Raw genomic sequence first — 17,749 nt, 5'->3', positions numbered from 1 at the left:
ATGATTAAAAACAAGCAGATATTGCACACTGAAAATAAAATTTGTGTCTTGAAAGAATAAAAAAATTATGTTTCATCTTTCTCATTCAGGGATGAAGGCTGAGATGTCAATATGTTTTTAAGTGTTCACTATTTTTCATACTAACACATGCAAAAAACATTCATGTCTCAATTGCTAAGGATCATCCACAAGAAAAAACAATAGAGTCCAAGTTGATCAAAAAACAGGAAAATGGAGGGTGGCTGCTCAATTAAAATATACAATTAAAAAAAAAAAAGCAATGACACTGGAATTCCTAAACAGAGTTAAGTTTTTAGGGCTGGAAATTTAGCTCAGTGGCCCTGTGCCTGCCTGGCAAGCACAAAGATCTGAATTCGATTCCCAGTACAAAAGAAAACATTTTTATACTATTTCTAACATAGGTACAGTTTTTGGAAAATGACTTTTCAGTATCATGCATTATATACAATGTATAAAATATTACAATATTTATCATAATATAAATACACATTCACTATCAACATCTATTTCTTTTGTCTTCTAAATAGATCACTACCACAGGTTCACTGTTTCTACTTCACTTAGCTTAAATTCTATTTTTAACACCTATCTATTGTCACAAAGCCAAATTTTGCATAACTCCATACAAAAACTGTTCCAGGTCTGAGACTGTATTTAAGAATCAGTTAAGCAGGCCAGATTTACTAGGCACACTAAATGCCCATAGAAGCCCATGAAGAGGAGAATTGCTAATAATAGGTAGCATTTATTGAGCACTTACTATGTAGCAAGCACAATAATCAGCACATTACATGCAAGGTCACCTAAACCTTCATGTAGTTACAATTATTTGGTGAGTGAAAAAAGCATTGAGAGAATTAAATAAGTTATTATGTAATGCCATTCAAAGACCCCTTCATGGACAATAAGAGACCTAGCTTATATCAGTGTTAGCTATTATGACTGTTACACCCATTTTAAAGATAAGGCAGTTAAATGAGGCTGTAGCTATAGCTCAGCAGTACAGTTCTTAGCTCACATGTATGGGCCTTAGGTATGGCCCAGACAGTAACTAAATTCCATGGAGAATATGTAACTGACTTAGTATTGCTAGTAGTTAGATGTCAGAAGTTTTTAAATATATTCGTGTGGTACCAGGGAACATATTTTTCACCTTGTACTGTCTCCTCCTAACTCGACAATCAGGAGTAGTTTATATGCTGAAAGGTTCCAATTAATTGTCAGATCTTCACCTTTAATAGGAAACTTAATGGACCCCTGATTCATCAAAGTAAGGAAAGTAGCAGTACAAAAAAGCTCTAATTGCTCACAAGTTGCTGTTCACAAAACTGACCTTCCAGAAAATGGTAAAGGGAGATGAACCAAAGAGAGATGACTGCAATCATACCTGTCAACGGATATCAAATAGTATTAAAGCACAGCTAGCTGTTAATATTTTTTCCATTTCAGAATTCTTTATCTTTCTACACTACAAATATATTAGGCTTAAAATAAACATGATAGACAGTCGTGGTGGCACACTCCTGTAATCTCAGCACATGTGAAGCTGAGGCAGGAGGACTGCTGTGAATTTGAGGCCAGCATGGACTACATAGTGAGTACAAGGTAAGTCTAAACTACACAGTGGAACTCTGTCTCAATAATAATAATAATAATAATAATAATAATAATAAAAAACATTACTATATTCAAGTTAGTTTTCAATCTCAACTTTTGAGAATACATTTTTGTTTTACATATATTCTAAGACAAAAGGGGAAACCTGAAAACATTTTTCTGTCTTCCTTTCTTCCTCTCTTTGGCTTTCTTTTCTTCCCCTCTTTCTCTCTCCCTCTCCTTCTCCCTATTTCATTTCCATCTGTAGCAGCACTAGCTTTGGGATCCACTTGGGGGGCTGATGGAGCACACTTCTGGGTGTTTCTGGGTGGGTAAGAAAGGTATGTTCTTGGAGATCTCTATCTGATCACTCATTCCCTTCTCTCTGGCACTGTTCCTGTGCTATGCATAGCAGCTACCATAAACTGAGCAGCTCTACTTATCATACCCTTCTACTATAATATTTCTGCCTTGGAGCCAGCTAACCATGGACTGGATCCTCTTAAAATGTGAGCCAAATTAAACCACTCCTCCTTAGAGCTGTAGGTGCTGAGTGTTTTGTCCAGCAACAAAAAAGTTGATTAATATAGAAAATTGGTACTGGGGAAGGTTATTGTTGTAAATATAACCTGCCTATGTAGGTTAGAAGCTTTTAGAGTTGGTTTGCATGAGGAGTTCATAAGGTGAGAGCTAGAGAAGCCTTAGAATGCTGCAAGAGATTGATATGAGAATCTGGTTGGAGTTCAAAAAACCAGAATGCTGCAAAGAATGCAGACAATAAAGGCCAGGCTCAAAAGATTTTAATTGGGAAAAAGGACTTCATTGGCAAGTGGAGTAGAGGCCATTTGTGTTACATTCTGTCTAAATTTTGCCAATGTCTCAAAACTCTGGGGGAGACTGAGATTAAGGGTAGAAGACTAATTGATCTGGCAGTGGAAATTCTAAGATACCTCAACATTCAGCTTGTGGCATAGCTACTGCTGGCTATTTTTTATCCATATTTATAGTGAGAATGTAGGCCAAAAAGCAGAGCAGGAAATTTTGAAAAATTTAAATTTTGGCCCAGAAGGAACCATGTATAAAAGTTGGCAAAAAAGGAAGTAGGGCTGCTGAAGAGATTAGCATCATTAAAAGGAAACCAAGTATTTCCTAAAGGGTTAAGATGTCTTGAGTGCATCTCAGAAATCACCAAGACCCCAGTCATCACAGGATCAAGGGTTTAAAAGTATCATCCTGGCATTTTAGAAAAGAATCCCTGGGATCTTTGCTTAAGAAGAGCCTTCTAGGGCTGGGGATTTAGCTCAGTGTTTCTGCCACCTGCCCACAAGTGCAAAGACCTGAGTTTGATCCCTGGTACCAAAAAAAAAAAAAAAAAAGAAAAGAAAAGAGCCTTCTAGGGAATTATAGCAATGATCCAAGAGAGCCTGGCTACTGCTCCCACTGAAAGCAGACCCTAGCATTGTTCATTTGATCCTTGCTTTACTGACATATAGAATGCAAGAGTTGTGAGGTCAAGGAGGTTTCCATCTAGATTTCAAAGAAAGGCCTGAGAGTCAAGGCAAAGATCCTCTGAGACAGCTGTGTGCGAAGCTGTGGGAATAAAGCTAAAGGCATAGTGGTAGAAGTTGATGTCAGGAACATAGAAGTCTGCCAACAAAACCTCCAGGCTATGAGTGGGGCCAGCCCAAAAGGTAGGCCGTGTGAGCTGCAACCAGAAATGCCATGTGGTTAAGCCACCCAAGCCTTTTGGAACTCGCATCTCACCACCATGTGGTCTAGATGCCAGACAATGCAGATACAGGATTTAATATTTGCCATACCAGTTTTCAATCTTGCTTTGGTAAGATTTTTTTTCTATTCCTTTAGTCCTTCTTTAGTAAATGGAAATGTTTACCTTGTCCATTGCACCTTGAGATTATTTAACTTGTCTTTGATTTTTACAGAGGATTATATCTAAGAGTTTGGTTTGAGCCTCAGAAGAGACTGGGACTTGGACTTTTGAAAAATGCTGAAATTGCATTTTCAGGTGAATGCAAGATAACTGTATAATGTTAGGTAGAATTATAACCTCATGTTTAAGGGTTTAAGTATGATTTATGCAGATGTGTTTGGTTGTCAAGTTGACAATAGTAAGTTCTGAAGGTTAAGCTTGATTGTGCCAAACTGATTGGCTTTGGGATCTCTGTGTCTGGAGGGTCATGGAGGTGTGAACTTGGGGCTCTGTACCTGGTTCCTTTTCCTCTCTAATGCTGTTCTCCTGCTATCCTTCCAAGCAGCTGTGAACTAATCAGCTTTGCTCCATCATATCCGTCTACCAGGATGTTTTTGCCTAGAAAATATCTGACCATGGACTGAATCTTTGAGTTGTGGGTGTCATGTATTGTGCCCAAAATGGGAAAAGTGACTAATGTACCATCAATTTATAGAAACTTAAATATATGTGTGTTCATATGTATATGTTAATTTGCTGAACTGATGTCCAGCATAGTAAGATGACTGAACATGCACATACATGCATCCAAACATACACAGAACTCCTCCAACACCCATCAGGTTAACAATTTCTTATAGGATCCATCTGTATTCTCATGTTCATTATGAATAGCTAGTTTCTTTATTTTTTTTTTCTGATCAGCTACAAATTAAAGTGTTAGGCCAAATGTTAAGAAGTAGTGAAGATTTCAAGAGCAGCTGCCAATCTAATGTGGCAATATCTTCACATCTGTGCAATGTTGAAATATCCACCCTTCATCTATCAATTCTGTGAATATGCAGGCACATCAGGTAATCACAGTAACTGCTATAATTTAACAATACAGATGGCTATTAAATTTACTGTTTCTAACTGGAAACCACTACAAAATGTTGTTTAAAATTATTGTTTAATGTTTTGAAAATGTTCAGGAAAATAGAAGTAAACTGGTAATAGAATCTTTTAAAGAATCATCTGAAAATGCTTTGAATTTTTACATCACCAAAAATACATGGTGGGTTTTTTTTAATTATAAGAAAATTAAGGCTTCAAAGAATGAAAAAAAATTCTATTCAAACAACCGTATCTGGGAAGTGTGTATGACAGATTAATGAAACTGAAGATGCAAAAAATGCCTGTATGATGCTGATTTGAGTGGTAAACTCAGATACAACACAAACAACCAAATTTAAGGAGAGTATGAGTAACTATTAAGAATACAATGGACATTTTTACTCTAATAAAGAGCTAGAAAAAGTAAGAACCATGAACTCAATCTTGGGATTTATTATACCTAGAAAAATTATAATTCACTTTATTCTGAATGAAAATGATAGGCTTAACTTTGATAAAATAAACATTAGGATAGAAAGTCATATGTTCCATTTTAACCATGAGGAGAATGAGAACCAGAGAACTTAAATGAGGTATTGCACAGTTCATTAACAGCCTTATTAGGAGTAGAGTCCAACTCTCTCCTTTTAAAGAAAGACCAGACTGCAGAACATGATTGCTACTGTGTTAACTGACAGATGTTCCAAATGTTATGTTTTTTTTATACAGTACACCATAGAGAAGACTCAGCCCCAACCAGTTCCTCCCCCTGGAGGAAATCACTTTTAATTGTTTATTAGGTCTATAATAGAATCCTTAAATTCAGATCGTCTTCATGGAAAAGGGTGACACAAAGAAGAATGACTGAACTCATTGGAAATTTGTAATGTGCATATCCACTGAAGCACAATAACATCACTTGAACCAAACAAATGGACCCAGAGTATTTTAGATATTATCTGAATTATCTCATGAAAATAAAATCTTCTCAAAGGTCTAATTTGTTTTTGTCTTCTATGATCCCTTATCTGTTTCTTCCAAGGTCACTTTGTTATTACTGGTTTTCTTATAACTTGATCACTATCTTTTAAAATTTTTCTTATTATAGACTTCTTTTAAGACTTTTTCTTATTTCTTAAATGTCTAGTGATCCTTGATTGCTGTTTTATACTTAACAGTGTACCTGAGTGTGTCTTGGTGAGTATAAGACTTTGCTTTAAAATTAAAAAAACAAAAAGATATCATTAGGCTTCAAGACCCTAAGCATCAAAATAAACAGGGCTTTATTCAATGGTCCTAAGACTCACCCCTTCATGCCCTGTTGCCCCTTGACAGATCATACAATTTCATTTTTATGTATTGAGGAATGGTCTAGTGGGGCAGAGAGAACTTGCTATAGAGATGGGTGCAGAGGAAATACATCTGGTGAATAGAATGCTGGAAATTCCAGCTATAAACATTTTACAATTTTTGCTCAGTGAGCCAGTGTCTCATTTCTGCCCTTTTTCTTAGCATTACTGAGCCTCAAATATTTGGGGATTTTTTTGAAGTCCAGGATGGCCCCTTCCTCCACTTCAGGCCATTCTCCCATATCCTACACAATTTATTTAGCCTTGATTTACTCCACCCAACAGTTTCATATCCTTCTAACACCTTAATTAAATGTTTAACTTAGTGAGTTTGTGAGTTTTCATGAGGCAAAGATATTTCTCACTTCTTCTTAGATACTCACCTTTAGTGAAGCATCTCTATTAATCTGGAGAAACTATCCTTAAAACACATGAAATGAAGAAAATCCAGGAACAAACAAAATTTCTGTTACATATCTCTATAGTCACAATGGCAATAATGTGGTTCAGCATTATTCAAATAAGACTCTGTTGAAATAAAATGAAAATTGTCCATCTGTACCCATCTTAAGGTCCAGAGAGTAAAAAGTGGTATTACTAATTTCATGTTTCTGAATGAAATGTGTCATGCTCTATCTTTTCTGTGGGGAATAAGACAACTGATTAACATGCTCAAAAAAAATTCAATGATGTTTCAAATTATTTAATGAGATTGTTGGAAATATCTTACATGTGTGGAGGTTATTTTTCTTTATAAAAAGAATGGAAATGATGCATGCATGTTAGTCTACTTGAATTAGAATTTTATGTTAATAATAAGAATTTGTGCATTGTAGAAGCAAAATGGGCCTATTGTGGTCTGCAACAGCAAATGAAGTGTCTGGTAACTAGCAATTCAATGTGTTAACTCAGCTGCACCATCCAATTACCTACGATTCATCTCAACTTAGTGCACAACAATAACAGCCTTTTGAAAGTCTATGACAAAATGTCTGTGCTAGGTTACCAAATAGGAGAAGTCCATCTACCATCCCTAAATTTGGGAGTGGGAGCTACAGAACAAAAAATTACTAAAGTTATTCCTCATAACCTATCAATATCCTAATGAATTTGTGACATGAAGTCAAAGATCTAGAGTTAATAATAAGACATATATTGGTTGTTTTATAAAGAAAATCTGATCAGGGAATGAGAGATCTGTGTGTCAGCTGAAATTGGCATCCCCTTAAATACCACAGCATTCCTTTAGAGCTACAAGCCTGACAGATGCCAACTGACCGCAGGGTCCATACACGGTTCTAAAAGTAGACAGAGGTAATGAGATGTGAATTTAGCATCCCCAGCCTCCTGCTAAATGACCCACATGCAAACACTATAGTGTCTCTCTCTTACCCACTCAGAGACAGAATGATGAAATAAACAGCAGTTCTTTCTGATTTCCTTTAACAGAATCAAGTGCACCAGTAGACTGTTCAGTCCTGGCACATGAGGATTTATTAAATCAGAGAAGAAAGAATTTTAAGAAGATAAGCACTATGAAGAAGGATGAAAGGAAGGAGAAAATAAAAGATATGGAAAGAAAGAAAAGAATTTTGAGAAATTATCACACAGCATTTACCTAAATACATACATATACTTAAAACCTATAAATTATGAGCAAAACTCTGTACTGTGAATAGTGATAGGCTAATTTCTAATATTTTTTCAGGACAAGTGAAGGGATGTATATTTGAAGATGAACTATGAGCCTGAGGATTCAGAAAAAGAGGTGGAATTTGCTATGAGAAAATGAAGAGATTATTCTAAGTCTTGAAACTAGAATAGTCAGTAATCCCATAAACCCTCAATTCCTTTATAGAATTTTTAAATGGGATTGTTTCTAAGTGTAGATTTTTATTTCAAAAAAACAGACAAGTGGAATGACTCATTATTAGGGACAGGGAATTCAAATAATTTCCATAATCTAATAAACACCAGCCAGTTTACAATAAAGTGTCTTAAAAATAACTAAAGAAAAAATCGTATGAAGAGTGCCTTAAACAAAAATACTAAATAACAAAAAGGCTCTCAAATAAACCAAAGATCAAAAGGAAAAATTACACCTCAAAGTTTAACACTTCAAGTCTTTATATAAAACTAGTGATTACAAATTATTATACATATTATATCATACAAAAAGCTTACCAATAATATACTTGAGAAACAGAATCCAGAAATTCAAGTCAGATTTCCCCAATCTTTTCAAAAATGTGAATATTTTCAAATATAATTTAAAGAATTATCAGGAGTACTGTAGAAAAAGCTATTTGTTATTCAGTTCAGTTATAAATATCTTTGCTATGAATCTTCTTTATAAAGAACTAAAAGATGAGCAAGCTGATCCCTAAAGGTTGAGATGCACTGATTACAGAGAAGGAGGCAGGAATACGTTCTTGTGACATCCTCCCTTGGCTTTACCCAGCATTCATTCCTTGTCCCAGGATACAGACCGGCACCATCTTAGTGACAATGACTTGTAACTACCACAAATGAACAAGTCATCCCCAATCTTCTTATTCTTTCTGCAGACACTGATGTAGTAAACTAAGTCTAAAGCAATTACTGGCATCTTTGCAATGTCCCAGTGTTATTACCAAGATTCTGGACTAGAAAGAGAATGGTGCCTGAGACCACAGAGCACACAGACTGTTAAAGTGGCTCAGACTAAGTAGTATTTCCAAGAACAATCTGTAGAATGAAATTTTCTGTGATCAAATTCTCATCAGTCAACTAAAGTCATTAAATTAGAAAAATAAGTACAATGCAGAAAAATGAACAGTGAGCTAAAGTTATTTAAAGAACTATTCTTGATTTTTGAGAGTCATATCTCTTTTAACATTTTAGTATTAAAATATCCACTCATAAAATTGTGAGTAAGCTTTAAAATCATCTTCACTGTATAAAAAGAAAACATTCACATGGAAGTTGGCACTGTTTTTTATTAGTTTATTAGTGAAAATGTTAGACTGAAGACTGTTAGTACATTGGCTTCAGATACATAGAGGAATGCTGTCACTGTTGGCCCTAACACATATGAGCTATATGACTGTGGCCAAGTCAGTAGTCATTCATGCCATGGGGCCATTATTTACTACTAACATAGTTGTTATAAGGACAAAATGTGGTAAGACTTGTCAGGTATTTACTTACCACAGTGTAAGCCGAAAGTAAGCATCCAATGATTTCAGTGAACCAATTTATAATCCAATTCACTATTTTTAACGTCTCTTAAATAAGTTGGAAAGTATATACTTTTATATGTATTTTTCTTTCTCAGAACAAATGGTAGTATTGCACTGAGGTCTTGATAGTCATATAAATCTCACCCTCTCTACCTAAAACTAATTATGTAATAAAAACCTCAAGAGGAAATTAAATCAATTATGTTTTTCTGATCTACAAGAAGCTACATAATCCCCCTCATATGTCAAAATTCATTTTATTAAAAAAAGACATGCTCTGCTTATAAAATCATTGCAGTTAATAAAAGGCAATGCTAAACTGACATTTACAACTATCTCTGTGGTGAAATTTGGATGGTTTTTTGATTGTGTAGGCTTTGCTTTAAATTCTTGCTTTTACAGTGGGCTATTCACCATATGTATTGATTGTATTCACCAATGTGCCAACCCACAATTTAATCAAGCTTTTCCTATAATACTATATAAGGGTTTAAATAAGATTTAATGACAATTCAATGTAGTGTAATGTATGAAACAGAGTCCCAATCAATTCCCCATCATGTTAAAACCATGACATACCTTGGACAGCTCCTATCTAGCTTAACATTAAACATTTCTTTAAAAAATACAAGTCTAAGTGTTTATTTACTATGGACAGTATGCTAAATAATCTTACATATCATGTAATATGCTTATATCTATGATAGTCATTACTCTATTTCACTCTTAAGCTCTCGAGAGGATTAACCATTCTCACGGAACTACTTTAAACTGATATTTTGGATCTTATTTCAGTTGTATTGTAAAGGGTACATGATTATAGAAAGACAGACATTAAGAGCAAGGCTGACAGTTTGTGAAGACTATAATTATGTAGACGTTTGAGTGAAGCTGGGCCCTTGAATGGAAAGTATTTCTGCCTATTTTAACATATAATTTAAATTTTAAGCCCCATCATCCTCTCAGCAATTTGTTCTAATAACCTTTAGAAGACAAAAAGGTCAGCTTAAATAAGTATATCTTGCAAAATACTAAGTTTACCTCCAAAACTCAGCCAAAAATGAATTTAGGGAGATTAGAGGATACATTAATCAGAATCATGTAAATACCTTTAGTTAACCTCTAATCATTTCTTATTACTCAACATAAGACTAATCAAATATATTATTATAAATAATCTAAATAAAGGAGAAACAAAAAATGAATAAAGTCTGTTTGGTTTATACTTCTGCTCTTGAAGATAACTACTTAGAATGCTCCAAATGGATGACCAACTATTACTGAATTAATGTGTATATTCATTTTCATAAGTGTCATTAAATTCTCAATGTATGAAATTTAACAACAGAAAGTTAGATTCTCAGAAACACATATGCTGGTTATTGAGTAGCAGAAGTTCTTAATGTATTTTAACATAGAAATAGTAAATAGAAGTCTAATATATTAAATGATACATGGTTTATCAAAGCAAACCGTAACCGATATTTAAATCCAATTTGTGGTTTCAAACATATGCTTGGCAGTGGCAGTGGTGGGTGTGTGTATATACCTGCTTGGTTAGGGAAGATAGATTGCCTTAAGAAATGTCATCAAAGAGATTATCAGAGCCTATATGAGTACATATTTAGGTCTTGAGTTGATGTTTCATTTGAGTTTATTTTGATAACAAAATCAGAAGGAAGAATTTATAAACAAAACCCAATTAAAATCCTTAGATACACAGGCATATGGTCATTCAGACTCTGAAGCCATGAATCTGTTAGATCTCATTAGATTTAAAATACCTACACTTTCCTACCAATAGAGACACAAATCCAGGAAGGTGATGTATTAAAAGTCACAGTCAACAGTGTGCTATTTATTACAAGAGGTGTCACTTGAGAATATGAGATCTAATAGGGCAAATTCATTAAAGGACACAATTATAGACACTGTCTACTTTCATAAAGAATGAAGAGACTTAATTCTGTTCATGCTTGACTCCAGATCATTTTCTTTATTCTTATTATTCAGAAACATTGGTATTCTCTTCATTTGCCCAATTCTATTTATTTTAAATAGAATAAAAATACTCATTTGTTGCTTATTCTTTTACCCTCTTCCTAAAATCCCCAAGTTTTTGTAAGTTCATAACCTCTATTACATGGAAATGTTATTATGACAGTGACTATTTCTAATAATCAAATTTGCAAGGTGAAAATGTATTCCATTCTGATATAACTGTTTAACTTGAAATGAATGCACATCAAGTTAAAAAGTTAAACGTGTAAGAAATTAAGACATTTCAACCAATATTAGAATTTTTACTTTTATAATCCTTGCTATTTTTATATGCCAAAATCGAGTTGAAGACAGTATCAAGTAACTTATAAGCAACATTTTTAAACAAAATTGTCTTGAATATGGCCTCGTATAATAATCATGGTAAATCTCCAAATATTTTAAGAGGTTAGTAGCATATCATCAAAAAAATACAGTAGCCCATGGATTACTAGTTCTAGTTTGAATCAGGGGGATTATATTTCCAGCAACTCTGGCAAATCCTCATATGCATATAGTATCACACCATATATATATATATATATATATATATATATATATATATATACACACACACACACACACACACACACACACACACACTTTGGAAGCAATGGAGGAATCTGTAAAAATCAGTAATTCAGCCTACATATCAATTTATAACCCCTAAATATTTTAAGCTGATACATCTGTTCATTATATTAAAAAAGAGAAATTCTTATTTGTTAAAAACCACATGAAACTCTTCCTCCAAAATGATGCCATGTCCTAGTTTACTTTCAAGTATGAAGGCTGAGAGATGCTATCCAACAGAATCGCTAAACAAATTTCTCAAAGAAGACCAGCCTAGTTAAAGACTTACAGAGAGAGACAAATTCAAACAGTGAGATGAGCTAGAAAGGAGAGAAGCCTTCTGTTTCAATATCCTTTCTACTTTTCCTCAATTCCTATTCATAGAAAACTAAATAAACAGAAAAGGGAGAGAGAGTTCAACTTCTAGTACACAGGTTCATCTACACAGTTGGATGACTTGGAAGTCTATAATCAGCTGCAAGTTATTCATTTATCCAACAAGTTTTCATCAAGCTTTATCATACTTCCCTAGGGTCTGCATATCTGACCCAAAACCCAGTTGTACTGTAGACTTTCTGATCCAGAATTAATCTATACCAGCAGCATCCTGTAATTCCTTTTCTAAAAGCGTTCTTTTATTTCTTTCCAAACCTGATCTGAGACATTGTGCCCTTACTTAGGCAAGCATTAGAAGCCCTGGAATGATATAACCATCTTAGAAATGGTGAATTAAACACAAGCAGGAGCAGCCAGGAAATTATCAATGGAGTTGAAGGAGGTATAAGGAAGAGATGTGAAATCCTGGTTTATGGCAAACAGTACAGAGAAATGCACTGTTTTTTGTTTGTTTTTTTTAACATTCAAAGCCTGCTTTAGGCTTCGGAAATTCTCCAGATCTATCCATCTCTGAAGCTAAACAAACAGGGTTTCAGTATTAAGGTTCTAAATCCTCAGTCACAGAAGAGATGAAAGAGATGGGAAAAAGGAAAGATTAGTAACACAATGCAAAAGTCATTGAGGAAAGAAAAAGGGTATGGGTATCATAAGGAAAGATCCCTGGAAAGTGAAAAACCCAAAGTTAATCACCAATAGGTTGACCTTACTTTTCAGTATTCTCAAACCAGCAGGTTTCTTTAACACTAGAGGGCATGGACACAAACAAGCAAAGGAGAGGGGAGAAGGAAGAGAAAAAGGGAAAGGGGTAGAGAGCCCAAGCAAAGGCAGATTTCACATAAAGCTGAAAATCTGAGGACCCCAGGGAAGCCAGAAATTTCAAGAGGTTGGGTTGGGTGTCTTTACCCCTGCAAATAAAACCTGTAAGATATTCTGGTAAAAGTGACCGCGATTTCTCCCACACAACTACTCTCCTAAGGACTGAGTGAAGACAGTTCAAGGCGAGCATGCCTCCCTCTGTCCCCCAGAGCACCTCTCTGCTCCTAGCAACACCTTGGCTTCAAAAATATCCCATCTTTTGGAGACGAGTTTTTTCCTGAACCCAGAAGCTTCTATATTTGCCTGTCCACTGACTCTTATCCTTCGGCTGCCTGTTATATTGGAGGTAGAGATTCTCCACCTGGAAACTGAACTAACCATAGTCAAAGAATAGAGCACGGAAGGGGCTCCCCCAATCTTTCCTTGTCCAGACCAGCAGCCATAGTGCGCTGGGATTCCTGCCAGCGCCCTTGGACCCGGAGACGGAAGGGTAGCATGGAACCCTCTACTCTAACCCTTAAGCCCCTCATTTGGCCTCAAAGTACCCCAGACAAGGGCAAATCCCTTGATCTGATCCTGGTGTTCCTGCCGGCCCAGAGCAGAGAGATCTTTGCACCTGGAGGTGTCCTGAATAACCAGGGTGTGTGCATCTGACCCCACTGCCTCAGGATGGGGAAGAGGGGCAAGGTGAGGACAGAAGGAGGTAAGAGACAGGGAGGGAGAAGGGGAGGGCCTTCAAGACGGAAGACTAGCCAACAAAACTGAATAAGGGATACAGAGACATCCCAAAAAAGACAGAGGGAAACAGAATGAGAGAGAGAGAGAGAGAGAGAGAGAGAGAGAGAGAGAGAGAGAGAGAGGTATCTGGGTGCAGGAGGAAGCAAAGTCTCAGTCGGATGGACAGAAACTGAGTCAGAGATGGAAAAGAGGAGAATCAGAGAGGATGGGGCACTTAAAGAAACAGGCAAAGAGAGGCAGATAAAAAAGGCAACCGTCGGGGAAGACAGCCAAGAACCAGAGTGTGCTCGGTGCTGGGGCCCAGTAGCAACGCCCGCACCGCAACCCTGGCTGCCCGCAGCTGGTGTTACAAAGTTGCCCGGCCTGAGAGGCCGAGCTATCCCAGTCGCGGACTCCACCAGGGCGCAGACCCAGCGCTTGAGCTCAGCCGGTAGCGGGAAAAGCTGAGCAGAGGGCAGCGGCAGCGGCAGCGGCAGAAAGTTCCGCGCCTCGCCTTCCACCCGCCGCACCTGAGGCCACGGGCGAGCGAGCTCCAGGCTCTCCCTCTCCGGAGACCGCCCCACGGGTCCGCCGCCCCCTGCCCTGTCCTGCCCTTCCCGGGATTCAGCCCCGCGCCCTGACACTCGCTGCGGGACTTTGTGGCGCCCGCCCCAGAGGGGGACCGTCCCAGTTCATCCCGAGGAAGAAGAAGGGAGAGAGACAGAGAGAGACGGAGACCTGCTATCGTGGCCAAGGATCCCGCGAAGAGCAGTGCGGTCCGCGCACGGGCTTCAGCCCCGGTGGAGCGCGACAGGCGCCAGCCAGAGGGACAGAGTGCGGGGCTCGCCCAGCCCGCGCTCACCTGGAAGCCGCGCCGCACGCAGCCCGACTCCCACCCGCGCCTCTCCTCACACTTCCCCGGGAGCGCCGCGATCCGGCTCCGGCCTCGGCCAGCCCCCGAGAGGCTCCCTCATAGCGCCGCGGCGGGCGGGAGGACTGGGCGAGCGCGGCGAGGCCGAGGAGAGGGAAGGAGGGCTCCCGGCACACTGTCACCTCGCGGTGTCGCCGCCGCCTGGTCACTTCGTCCCCGGCCCCCGCCCCCCTCCCGCCCCAGCCCGCGGCCTCCCGGCCCCTCCTCCTAGCGCGGTCCCTCCCCTCTCGTAGCCCCAGCCTGAAGGCCTCTCACTGGGCTAGTATCATTTACGTAACCAGCACCCCCAGCCCTCCTCCCTCCCGGCTCCCGCTCCTCCCCGGGCTGGGGCGGTGCGCACCGACCGCGCTCCAGCTGCTCCTGGTGCTGCCTTGCCTGCGACGTGAACAAGTCCCGCGATACTTGCCAGGCACGGCCCCCAAGGAGGACTGTGGGGTGGGCTCTTCTCGGGGGATCCTGACTGGCGACCCCCGGCCACCCTGGGGCCCCACGGTGCAAAAGCCGGCTTAAGTACACGGTGTGCGCCCACTGCAGCGACCAGCTTCTTAGAGGTGAGCTGGGGTCGGGGCTGCCCTCAGGGAAAGTTCCAGCAACCCCACCCTTGCCGTCGGCTCTTCTGTGAAGAGATGCTTGGAGAAACTTGAGGGTTTGAGGTTTCGGAGCCTTGATGTGGAAAAGACAGACTCTGGCCTCTTGGACACTATGGTTCACGCACCCCAACAGGATCCTAGTGTTCTGGTTGGCCGCAGCTGCCACCGCCACGGAACGCGCTCTCAAGAGAAATGAGCACATAGAGCGCTTCATTGCAGTCTTCAATTTTTCAGCCAGGGGTAAACGAAAAAAGTGGGACTTTGAATTTCTTTCTCAGGCTGACGGATATGGTAGTTAACACATGCACACCGCATGCATATCAAAGTACCTGAAACCTCTGCTAATGTGAAATGTAGCAGAAAATCCGTGATACTAAATAGTATTTAAATAAATGTAAGGCTTTTAGAAAAATACCAAACTGGTGACACAGCATCTGCAAGAGCTGAGACCTGTCCCGGAATGCCATGTGAGAGAAATTCTAAGAAACTGGGACTGCTGTGTTCAAGTCCCTGTTTGATCATATATTCACTGTGGGCCCTTGGTTAGTTCATTTTGGCCCCTGACTTTCTTTAGTATGTTTTCTTATTTCTAATAAGAGGTTGACAGAGATCCTTTCTTCTTCTCACTGCCTCTTCATGTATTTTCGTTTTTGTTTTTGTTTTTTTTTCGTACCGGGGATCGAACTCGGTTCCTTGCGCTTGGGAGGCAGGCAGCTGAGCTAAATCCCCAGCCCTCTCTTCATGTGTTTTATGGTTTATTTGGCAGAATTGGGGAAGGATATGATAACCACATCAAAAATATTAAAGAGCTATTTTGTACATACATGATAGTCAATTATAACGCATTATATCAGCGATCCTCTTGATTATACTCAAAAAGGGCAATTTCTAGAGTTGTCTATACCTTTTTATGAATCAACCATCAGTTTAAATAATAACTACATTTTCCATCCTGCCACTCCCACACCACAAACAATTATGGAACCTCTTCAAGGTGTAGTGGCACATGCCTGTAGTTAACCTCTTGGGAGGCTAAAGCAAGAAGATAGCTTGAGCCCAAGGTTTCGAGACCAGCAGGGGCAACATAGCAAGACTCCCATCTCACAACCCACAGTGTGGGAAAAAACTTTCCCCTGCTCTTCCTCAGACAAAGGTCTACTATCTCGAATCTATAAAGAACTTAAAAAGATCAGACCTCCCAAATGTAAAGACTCAATCCAAAAATGGGCATCTGAAATGAACAGACATTTCTCACACAAAGAAGTAGAAATAGCAAATAAATACATGAAAAAATATTCAACATCACTGGTCATTTGAGAGATGCAAATGAAAACAACGCTGAGATTACACCTCACTCCAGAAAGAATGGCTGCTATCATGAAATCAACCAAGAACAAATGCTGGCAGGGCTGTGGGGAAAGAGGAACCCTGCTCCACTGCCGGTGGGAGTGTAGACTGGTGCAAGCACTGTGGAAAGCAGTATGGAGATACCTCAAAAAACTAGGACTGGAAGTCCCATTTGACCCTGCTATTCCACTGCTGGGGATCTTCCCCAAAGAATTAAAAGAATCATAACACAGTGATATATGTGCACCCATGTTCATAGCAGCACAGTTTGTGATAGCTAAAACTTGGAAACAGCCCAAATGCCCATCAACTGGAGACTGGATAAAGAAAACGTGGGTTTTTTTATAAAATTGAGTACTACTCAGCCATCAAAAATGAGATATTAGAGACATTTATAGCTAAGTGGATGCACATTGAGGCAATACTCTTAAGTGAAATAAATAGAACACCCATGTGTAAATACCGAATAGTTTCTCTGCTGTGAGAAACTGAATGTGTAAATAAGGACTAAATGTATAATAGGTTATGTGAAATAGGAAGAAAAGGAGCAAAGGGGAAGGAAGTGGGAGGGCTAGGGGAAAGGATAGAAGGGAATGGGATTAATATGAGAAAATGGAAAACTAGGAACAAAATCTTTGTAAATAGGGAGGACTGGAGAGGTTGAAGGGAGGGCTGGGCAAGGATGAAAAATAAGAACCAAGAGAGACTATGTAAAGTTGCAAATGTCCAATGATGAATGTCATTATATTGTATACCTAAAATATACCAATGATTAGAATGAATAATCCATAATGTAAAATAGGAAGAAAAGGTCCAAAGGGGTAGGGGTAGTGGGAGGAGCAGGGGAAAGGAAAGAAAGGAAAGGAAAAATGACGAGAAATGGAAAAAATGGAAATAAAGTCTTTGTAAATAGGGAAAGGTGGAGGGCATGAGGGGAGGGCTAGGAATGGGGAAAAAATAAGAACCAAGATTCATTATGTAAAGGTACAATTCCCAATGAGAAATGGAATTATGTTGTATGCCTACAATGTACCAATAAAAGAATTTAGTACAAAAAAATAAAAATAAAAAAGACTCCCATCTGAAAACATCATCATCATCATCATCATCATCATCATCATCATAGGAAGTCTGGAATTTGTATTGCTCCCACTTTTAAATTCCAGTTCTGCCATCAGGGCACTGAGCACTACATGTTATTATGTTAAGCAAAGCTGTGTACCCACAGATAAAAGACCATAATTCTCATACTAACCCAGCCACTTACTAGTCCTATGTCCCTGAAAGATATATGCTTCTATCCTTACATTCTTCATGTCTAGGAAATGAAGCAGTCTTTCTAATAA

At 38.7% G+C, this 17,749-nt stretch overlaps 1 protein-coding gene across 5 annotated transcripts in view; it reads right to left on the bottom strand.

Moving 5' to 3' along the window:
* Nucleotides 1-14,670, bottom strand: part of Galnt13 (polypeptide N-acetylgalactosaminyltransferase 13) — a 568,495-nt gene extending 553,825 nt beyond the window's left edge. For 2 of the 5 annotated variants that reach the window (XM_087196087.1, XM_087196104.1), the window contains exon 1: nucleotides 14,274-14,634. The gene's annotated coding sequence lies outside the window, so the exon portion shown is untranslated. Of the gene's footprint in view, nucleotides 1-14,273 lie in introns of all 5 variants that reach the window. The other 3 variants (XM_004835936.3, XM_087196081.1, XM_087196091.1) reach the window with 3 other exon arrangements.
* Between the last annotated feature and the right edge of the window lie 3,079 nt (nucleotides 14,671-17,749).

The sequence above is a fragment of the Heterocephalus glaber genome, unplaced genomic scaffold (assembly GCF_053883595.1).
Source record: "Heterocephalus glaber isolate CG9 unplaced genomic scaffold, H.glaber_assembly_v1.0 deba00000347, whole genome shotgun sequence".
NCBI classification, from domain to species: domain Eukaryota; kingdom Metazoa; phylum Chordata; class Mammalia; order Rodentia; family Bathyergidae; genus Heterocephalus; species Heterocephalus glaber.
Note: the sequence above shows the minus strand (reverse complement) of the source record. Positions and strands in the feature narration are given on the sequence as shown.